This window comes from Schistocerca americana, chromosome 7, assembly GCF_021461395.2.
Source record: "Schistocerca americana isolate TAMUIC-IGC-003095 chromosome 7, iqSchAmer2.1, whole genome shotgun sequence".
NCBI lineage: Eukaryota > Metazoa > Arthropoda > Insecta > Orthoptera > Acrididae > Schistocerca > Schistocerca americana.
Window position 1 is genome coordinate 210,309,636 of NC_060125.1, and position 9,960 is coordinate 210,319,595.

A 9,960-nucleotide genomic window follows, 5' to 3' on the forward strand; every position below is an offset into this window, starting at 1 on the left:
GGACAATCTTCAACGCAGTCGGTAAGTAGCCTACTCAGATGCAGTTATTAAATATCTGCGTTAAGATTACTAGTAGCTTTCTCAGAAGATGCTTGAGTCGTTTTTTAAGGATGCCGTCTGGGACTGGAGCTGAGGGGTTTCCGAGGCAGCTAATAATCTCACTTATTTCTGCAGGCGATGTAAGGTCAAGTACCATTGGTCTTGCTACTTCACGTATTTCCTGTGCCCATTGTTGAGACCACAATACCTCTAGGTCAATTTGGTCCAGGTCCAAAGAATTCTGTTCTTAGTTTGTGCTGGGGTACAGCTCCGTCGTTCCCAGTGGGCCGTAAAGTTGACCAACATGACCCTAGACGGCTAGCTTAAGTGGCTTCGGGTTTCTCAAATATCTGAGGCGGCTCCATTCGTTCCTTGATTATAGGACCAAAGTTGCTATCTCATCCTCCCACACTTCAACGCACTGTTCTATGGGACGGACTTGAAGTTCTCTAGCCAGCCGTTCTATTTCCCTGCGGTCTGCTGCGTTCCTGAATTCTTGCCATCCTCTACAGTTCCTATTGTTAAGTATTTTCAGATCTCGCAAGAGTGACGAGAATGTTTCATGATATCTCCCTTGTTACACGGTCTTGACGACTCTTGTCAGAATGCCCGTTTTATTTTCGCTGTTGAGGTTACAATGGTATCGTCGATCTCGGCAGTGGTAGAAAGATCCACCTGCTGAATTAATCCCAGCCGGTGGTCGTGGTAGTTGGGTGGCGTATAGAGTCCATTGCTTCTCTGATGGCGCCAGTGACAGTATGTTGATCGAAAATTAAGTTGATGGAGGTAGTACCTTGGAGGTCAAAGTGTAAGTTCTTCGACATGGTTATATCTAAGACGTCAGGCCTGTGGTGTGAGTTGGTTGTGGCTTTTAGACGTTTTCCAATGCATGTAGTCGTACCCCTAGAGGATTTGTTCGTTGGGAATTCCCGCCATGTTTCTTAGCACTTGGGTAGCGATGCTCGAGTATTTTATCAGAGTGGTCTAAGATGGTGATGAGGTTCACTTCATCAAACTGCCTGAAAGCTTATGTATGCTGAAAGCATCGTACCGTAATGTACCCATTTGCTTTTGCTACATTTACTGCCGTAGCCTCTAGAGATGTGAATGGCAGCAGGGAAACTGGAACGTGCGTGGCCGACCTCTTCAGAAAAATAGCAGTGCCATCCCCGCGGCCATTCTCTCGGTCGATCAGGTATCGAATCATATTTTCAAGTTTAAATGAGTATGTTGGTTGCAGATGCGTCTATGTAGAAAACAGGATGTCGGCATTATGATAGAGAAGGAAGTTCTCTTATTTATCTGGTGCATGCGCCGTTTCTGGTCGCGGTGGTCTCACGGTTCTAGGCGCGCAGTCCGGAACCGTGCGACTGCTACGGTCGCAGGTTCGAATCCTGCCTCGGGCATGGATGTGTGTGATGTCCTTAGGTTAGTTAGGTTTAAGTAGTTCTAAGTTCTAGGGGACTAATGACCACAGCAGTTGAGTCCCATAGTGCTCAGAGCCATTTGAACCATTTGAACCATGCGCCGTTAGCTTTAAACACACACATTGTGAGATCTGATTTTCGTGAAGATCTACGGGCTGGGTGCTATCTTCGTGGCGCTTTAAATTGAATCTACAGTATGGAAAACATGTCCGGTGCACCACTCAAGTTCTGTAAGGCGTCTTTTAGGATTTGAACGATGTCCTTGTGTGTCAGCGCTGACAGAAATTCTGTAATGAAGGAGAAAATTCTTGTGAGATCAGAATAGGCGAATATCCGGAGGTGCCGGGCATATCTGGTTGACGTCCTCTAGCTCTGTTGCTGGGACCGTGTAGTAACTGAAGGCGCTATCGTCCTGTTAGACTGGCACGGAAATTCCAGCTTCTTGTCGATGGTGGGAGGTGCCGGAGCTACAGTCGGCAGCTGCTGTCTAGCCGTCACGGCCTCCTAGGCAAGCGTTCCTTAATAAATGTCAGCCAAGCACAGGGCTGCCACCCCTCCATGCTGCATACGTTTGCTATTGCGTTTTACTGTTTAGTTACATTACATTTTCGTCTTGACGTATCAGTCAGTCTTGTCTTGATCTCAGACTACGATTTATCTCTTACAATTTTTATTATTGGTTTCATACTCTATATTCTCATTTGCTGATACAGAATTTGGCGAGCAGTCATTGCTAGCCATCCCTTGAAGCATTATTAGGGGTCACTGCTACTCGCGGAAGCCCATATGCGCCAGTGTCCTGGGCTTCTGGGTGGCGACTTCAGAGAATCAGCGGCTTCTTCTACCTATAAAATGCTGCAGTTCACTTGAGACATGCGCCTGCCCTGCACAGTGAACCCCAAAAGCAGAACTTAACTATGTATCATCTGTAGTTTATTTTTAACAGCTAATCGGGAGTATCATGTAACCTATAACTTTTATATGTTTCTAAACATGATTTTAAGAAGTCTTTCTGTGTGACGAGTACATTTTGCTCTTAAATCTGTTTTCATTTGTCACTACATGGAATTGCTTTGATTTCTGTGACGAAGACACCCATATTCGGTGTCGAAACCGAGTGAAGTTAAATTATTGTAGTAACAAATTGCCTGTATTATATAAATTGTTTATGATAGCGATGCGCCTAGAAACCTATGTATTGTATTGTAGGAATTTTCACGTGTTTGTGAATCTACTTTAGGGGAGAAAAGAGTAATGAGAGCTAGATGGTAATGCTGGCTTCAGCAGTTTATCGTCTTAGGATGCTCGAATCGATTGTAAACAATCTGAGGTACGTCTATCCACGATTACGTTACACGGCCTTGCCAGTCATGTCAGTAACAGGACTGAAGCGAGAGCTAGCGCATGTTTTTCGTGTTTCTGTTCAAATGAAAATTAAATTCTCGCTTCATTCTTCTTATTTTATTGCGATTTTTATTAATTTATTACTTCATTTCGTGAATGCGTGGATGTGAGTGTAAGGATAGAAGTAACAACAATCATTCTTCCGTAACTCTTACAACCCCATATTGTTATCGTTTAGGGCCAGCATGAGTCTCATTACCACTATATGGCTACAATTATCCCTCTCAGGACTGGTTCGACAACATTTTTTGACACAAACACAATTCCCGTATCCCCCTTTTCCGTCGTAAACTTTCTCCCGTGTTAGATATTGCCGGTAATTGTGATACGTTCTGAATACAAATCTTGCAGTTGGGCCTGCCTGATACTCTTCTGTGTTTAGCGCCACAAGCAAAGGTTTGTGTCACTGGGGTCTCAAATCAGACCTGGCCCTGCTATGCCTTTCATTACCCATTCGTGAATTTCAGTATTATTATTCAGAACTAACATAATTCGCCTTTTGAATGCCAAGAATTAGGAACGAATGACATCGAATGCCGGTCGAAAGTACAGTCTTAACCCTCCTAGTAAGGTACCACTGGCGTCAATATGACCCCATAAACATATTAGAAATATACGTCTCCTATGATTTCAAAATTATTGTTTTCAAAGTATACGACTTTCTCGCTCTGAGTCAGTTGCATCCAGTGATACTTGGTTCATTTTTATATTTACTATACATTAATATTTGTTCGTGGTTTACGCAATAAGTACCACTGGGGTAGTTATAAACCCAACTTAACCCTCAAGAGGGCACGCCGTTTTTCATAACACTAGCGGGCGCGTGGTGCGGTTTGTAAGATGTAAAGAATAGTCTTTGCACTACCACCGCAAACATGTATTAACAAATTTTCTGTTTCATCTAACACTATATGAGTTAAATCACTGTTTAATTGAACAGTAATAGCAGAAAACTTTAACTCTATCACTCTGTTGCCGCACGCAAATGTTACCCTACAGTAATTGACCCACTCGAGGTATTAAATAGCACAGTTGCATCAGATCCCTGCCAATTGCTTTTCTGATTAGTAATTACCACTTAGATAACTGTCTCATTGTGGGATCATGCTACTAGCTCGGAATTTGGCTCATGTTCTTGCACTGATCATAAATTTTCTTCAGCTAGCTGGCTGTTCATTTCATATTACTGCTGCTCATTTGAACGTACGACAACACTACTTATTACAATGTTAGCTTAAGCAATAATGGAGGTATAGGTACAGGCTCACAGTTGAAAAATAGCAATGGAATGGTACAAAACAATATTCCTTGTGATTAACACACTTTACACAGAGGTTCGACCGCTCGAGGGTTAAATTATTTTGTTTTTTTAACGTAATATTAATGAAAATAGAATGATGAGTGTAATGTTGAACAGCTGTTAGACGAAACGTAGGTATAAGTTGGGAATATAAATAAAGAATTTCGTAAGACATTAGTTAGTATAAGCAGGTTGTATTTTGGCGTGAAACCACTGAAACATTAGATTAATTACGCAATTCTGTCGTCTTGCCGAAATGACAGCACCTTTTTTGTTCTTGTACCGGTCCAGATCGGACGCATATCTGCCATCGCTGTAGAGAATTATTTGGCACACCGTCATTATTCTAGTTTATTGAGACACAATCTCACTAGACGTACTCATAGTTACACACAGCAACAGAATTAGTATAAGTGTCTATGTAATTTAATTTAGTATAATATTTTGTAAGTACAGTGATATTATTTAATCTCGTGTTTCATTTATGTTGCAAGCTATTGTTCCAATTAAATGGCGTCTTGGCATGGCTAAAGGTTCAGTGTTACAAATTTTATGAATGGTCCAGCACGAGCCAATGCTTTGGAATTATTCAATCTACGAAGTCAGATAAAAAAATATGTTCAGGAGAGTCACTCACGCTCAAACTTAAAACGACTGACCTTCCGCAAAAAGCCACTGTCAAGCGCCCAAAGTTTGTATTAAACACCATAGAAAGTTATACATTGATCACATACTATTATCATTATCTATTATTATTTGTCTGCTGGCTGATATACTCAAACCAGAATGGAAAAACCGGTAAACCAAATACCCAATGATGTTTTCTTCAGTATACAACATGTTAAAATTTGCTCATGGATTTTAGAGCTGAGTACCACTAGGGTCAATATGACCCCAGTCCATTTTATTTCTTGAACGTAATATTTATTAATATAGAATCATCATTGTTACACTGAACCCCTGCAATGTTTGTTTCTATGTTAATTCATTAAAATACTGGCAATATATAAGATGTGAATTACTTTGGGTCTATATGACCCCAGTGGTACTCTGTGAGACAAAAAATACTGACATAGGAAGGGTAAGTAGAAATAGCATACAGTGCTTCAAAAATGAAGGAAAATCTGTACACTAAGAGTTACGAGAATTGATCACATCCTATAGCACGTTGAAGAAACTTTACAGGTCAACGATTTCTAGTGTTGGTACATACAACCGTCCCCAAATGTTTGACAGAAATCATATATTCACTAATGAATAAGAATAGATACTTGTTAATCATCTTCCAGAGGTGTTCACTGTGTTTTACATTTCAAATAGCAACCAGTTGTGTAAGATACGTAATAAGGAACCTGACGAATTCTATGTCATTGATGATTACAATGTCTGTGATTATCCAGTGTCTGTGTCTTTACGCCGGCCGGAGTGGCCGAGCGGTTAAAGGTGCTACAGTCTGGAACCGCACGACCACTACGGTCGCAGGTTCGAATCCTGCCTCGGGCATGGATGTGTGTGCTCTCCTTAGGTTAGTTGGGTTTAAGTAGTTCTAAGTTCTAGGGGACTTATGACCACAGCAGTTGAGTCCCATAGTACTCAGAGCCATTTTTTGTGTCTTTACAGTAAAATGTTCCTCAGACATGCATGGGAGTCGGAAGGTCGTTGTAACGGAAAGATACTGACACTGTATAAACACAAACAGTGTAATCATCAATGTTATACGAGGTTAAGAAGAACTCGCTCACTCGGACTTCGCAACGTGATTCCACACATACTAACAATACAAAAATGTCTCCCACAAAATTTCAACCTGCGCATATTTCCACCATTGGTGGATGTAAAATATTGGCGATCTAGCAACATTGTCATAATATGCACGGTAAGTACCTTTGTTAACATATAGAAATAGGGTTGTGCAGTTGGTGCTGTAGATAGCGTTTTCGGTTAGCACGCAGGCGGTCGAGGCTTCGATTCTGGGTCGAGCAGTATTTGTTTCCATCTGCTAATTTAGTTCTGTCGAATAATAGTGAAGTATACTGCGTTCCTTCAGCTACATGTATCCGGGATTTACGTAGTACAGTGTTCTGTAACGGTGAACATAACAAAAACGTGGTCAGACACGTTAGAAATAGATGAAACAAATGCCCTATCATAGGACAGAGTAACCACAAAAACAATATTGATTTCTGGATGCTGGATGCTGTTAAATAGCCTCAAAATCTGCTAGTAATTTATACTACATGCAGTACGTCCGCTCAGATGTAACACATCAGCAGCCAGTGACAGTAATAATTTTCATATTCGTGATCGCATGACGTTTACAAAAGAGTACGTCGTCCTCAGAGCAGATGTTCAAAGCGACCCTCCTGCACTTCCAAACACTGCGCGAATCGCTGGATCGTACAGCTTTGGACTCCTCGCAACATTGATGAATCTAAGTTACGAGACCAGCATGAACGCGTGGTATGACTTCTTCCACGTGTGTCGTTGGATTAGAATACAAGCGTCTCCACACAGAGAAATCTAGGGGATTCAGGTCAGATGAACGTGGAGACTATGCGGCTGGATCTCCCCGTCCGAGTCGTTTCCCTGGAAATGCTCCATCTAAATACTGCCGCACATTAATCCCGAAGTGTGGAGCTTCACCCTCATGATGTAGCCATAACCTCTGGCGAACGTTAAGTATAACATCTGCCAGTGCGTCAAGCAAACACTTTGAGAGAAATGCATGATACCTTCATGCAGTCAACCGGTCAGGCAAAAAGTGGAGACCCCAACTACTTTCTCCCAATAGTCAGGCCCAGACATTGATGCCAAAGCGAACTTGATATCCACGGTCGCGTATGACGTGCAGATTAACGTCACACCAATGGTGGACAATATGCATATTGAAGACACACTCAAACGTGAACGTAGCTTCATCCGACCATATTACAGTGTATATGAAGTAGTCGTTGCCTTCCTGTTGTTGGAACCATTCACAGAATTGCATCCGCCAACGGCGGTCTGCAGGATGCAGTGTTGCGTTGAAGAATAGTGACAAGAGTTCAGCCTATGATTGCGCATCATGTCAAAGACCCGTTTTGTGAGACACATAGCTGCCTTGCTACGCTAAGTGTACTTCGCTGGGGTCCTTGGTTTATGACTTCCGGAATATCTTCCTCTGTAGCTGGAGTACGGCGAGTCCGTAGACGACCTCTGTCACGAGATATTGGAAGGAGAGACCCTGTCTCCTCAAGGCGAAGCTCCAGACGACGAAACATGTTTTTATTTGGGTGACGTCAACCAGCGGCGCGAGTCCGATTATCAGATGCAGCAATCAAGCATACCATATATTCATCTTTAGTGTGTGCCACACGTCTGCTACACTGTTTTAGAATAACAACAGAAGAACGTACATGGAGTCCGTCACGGGCGCGTTACGCTACTGGTAGACTTGCATCTGTCTGGTGAACAGCGCATACAGTACAATCAAGTCATTAGTCGAAGCAAGCTGTTCCACCTCTTACAGCCTTTGTTCTGCGTGATTCGTCCCGATACAGCTAACTGTGAAATGTTCGTTTTCGAGTTACACTGTTTCCCTAACGATAAAGGACATCGTGTTCCTACATTTCCATCGCTGATAATAATAATAATATCAATAACAATAATAGTGACAATAACGCATGGAGATTCTTATTAAACAGCATGTGCTTATTACAATCAACGTTGAAAGGCATAATTAGTGGTTCCATGGTGACATAAGGCCCTAACGAAATATAATGGATCTGAAGGTGGCAAGAATACTAATTGCTACTAATCTATGGGACCATTGGGGGAGAGTACACAGAAAACAGGTTCGGAATCTAGTAGATGCAGCGACGCGGAACAATTTGCGTCTACGACATGCAAAAGGCTTCCTTGAAAGCTGACCAGTGAAAACGACTGTACTTCCATTCCTGTGTTCGTAGCATGTAAGAGAAAATGTTTTGTACAAGACCCACAGTAATCGCTGTATGACGATTAAGACTCCAGATACTGTAACATGCAGACTACATCTACCAAATAAAACAAATACGCTTCTATGCAGAATCGAACCCTCCACTTCAGCTACGCTATTCAAAACCGATATTGCTAATATGTGGAAATATCAGAGGAAATTCTCCTGACGACCCGTAGGAGAAAAATCCTGTATATATGCCCCGAAGGGCTAAAATGACAAAAGTAAAATATTTATTTATTAGAAATGCGAAAGTAACTTGTGTGGGTAGAGATATTAGACTTATCGAGACCATGCTGACTCGCTTCTTTAATAATCCTGAGCCAGTAATGACAAAAATTAAGTTAAAATGTCAACATATTGAATGCATGAACGAAGTAGGATTCTGCACTGTAAACTTACTGGTCCTTCGGGCTGAGAAACAGGTATTGGTAGTAATGGACGAAAACAACAGTCGTGGCACACTACACGCACACGAGAGGACCAGTACGAATAATACATCCATATTGATTGTTCCTCTACACTCACCACCTCTTTTGCAACCTCTGGATGAGACTTTCCTTAGGCCTCAAAACAGCATGTAAAGTAGAGTGTGACACGTATCCGAAATCCATAAAATTTATTGAAGTAATTGCATGTGGAATCGCTGGACTGTTGTACAAACCCTTGTAACCTCCCCACAGATAAATTCTATAATAATCTCCCAACAGTAAAAAATATAATAATATAATTCACATTCAGTGTAACTGCCCAACAGATAAATTCCGTAACCTACCAATAATACAATGTGACTAACCTCTCAATAAAATTGTCGCTCACTTATAACCTTTCAATAATGACTGTGAATTTAAACTGGTAAATTTTGGAGGCCCTGAAAGATCATTCTGAATAAATTGAAAATTCTTACCTCAGTAAGGTCGCCGGATAACGCGTATATATCTGCTCCTACAAGAAATTTTTCTGGCACAGCTCAGTGCAATGCTGGCCGGTAGATTTAACATGTATAAAAAGAAACAACTGATTTTTCTTTACAATAATCAGGATGACCATGGATTGGAGAAATTAGTAAAATCTTTAAATTGAGTTGAATGATTGTCAAAAGCTAATTTTTATAAGAAAAATTATTATTAAGAGATTTTTTTTAAATATTTACATGGGACTTGATATAACAATAATACATACGCGCGACGCTGCTTTTACCTTATACTACAACGCTCAGGCTCCGCCATCGCTCCCCACGACCAGCCCAGCCAACTTCATACACACGACTGCTAGCAACTACAAACTCCTACTGCTACTGACACTGCTCTTACTGCATACAACACTGCTCTCTGGTCTGAGATTCTCTTATAGCTTACATATCGCAGGCAGCGCGTGAGCAATCCATCGAAATTACATCTGCTCGAGTGCGCTAGCAACAAATTCTTTAATCATGGGCCTCTTACATAACCGTCCTCTGGGGGGGGGGGGGGGTCAAAAATTTGGCAGCGATGGTGAATCAATTGGACATTAAATGAGCAACAAATTTTTCTATATTCTATTTAGTTTACTAAGTCTACAGTCACAGAATATATACATATATATAACATTATTGATACATAATGTAAGTACAGTACATATTAAGAAGTGAAATAGAGTGCACACGCACTGAGTACAGAACATATTGAGAAATGACAAAGTGCATACGCAATGAGTACCAAATATATTAACAAATGACATAAGTGCACATGCACTGTATAAGTCTTTAGCATTTTTTACAAGAACTGAATACATTAAGAGATGAAATAAAGTGCACATGCACTGCATAAGTCTTT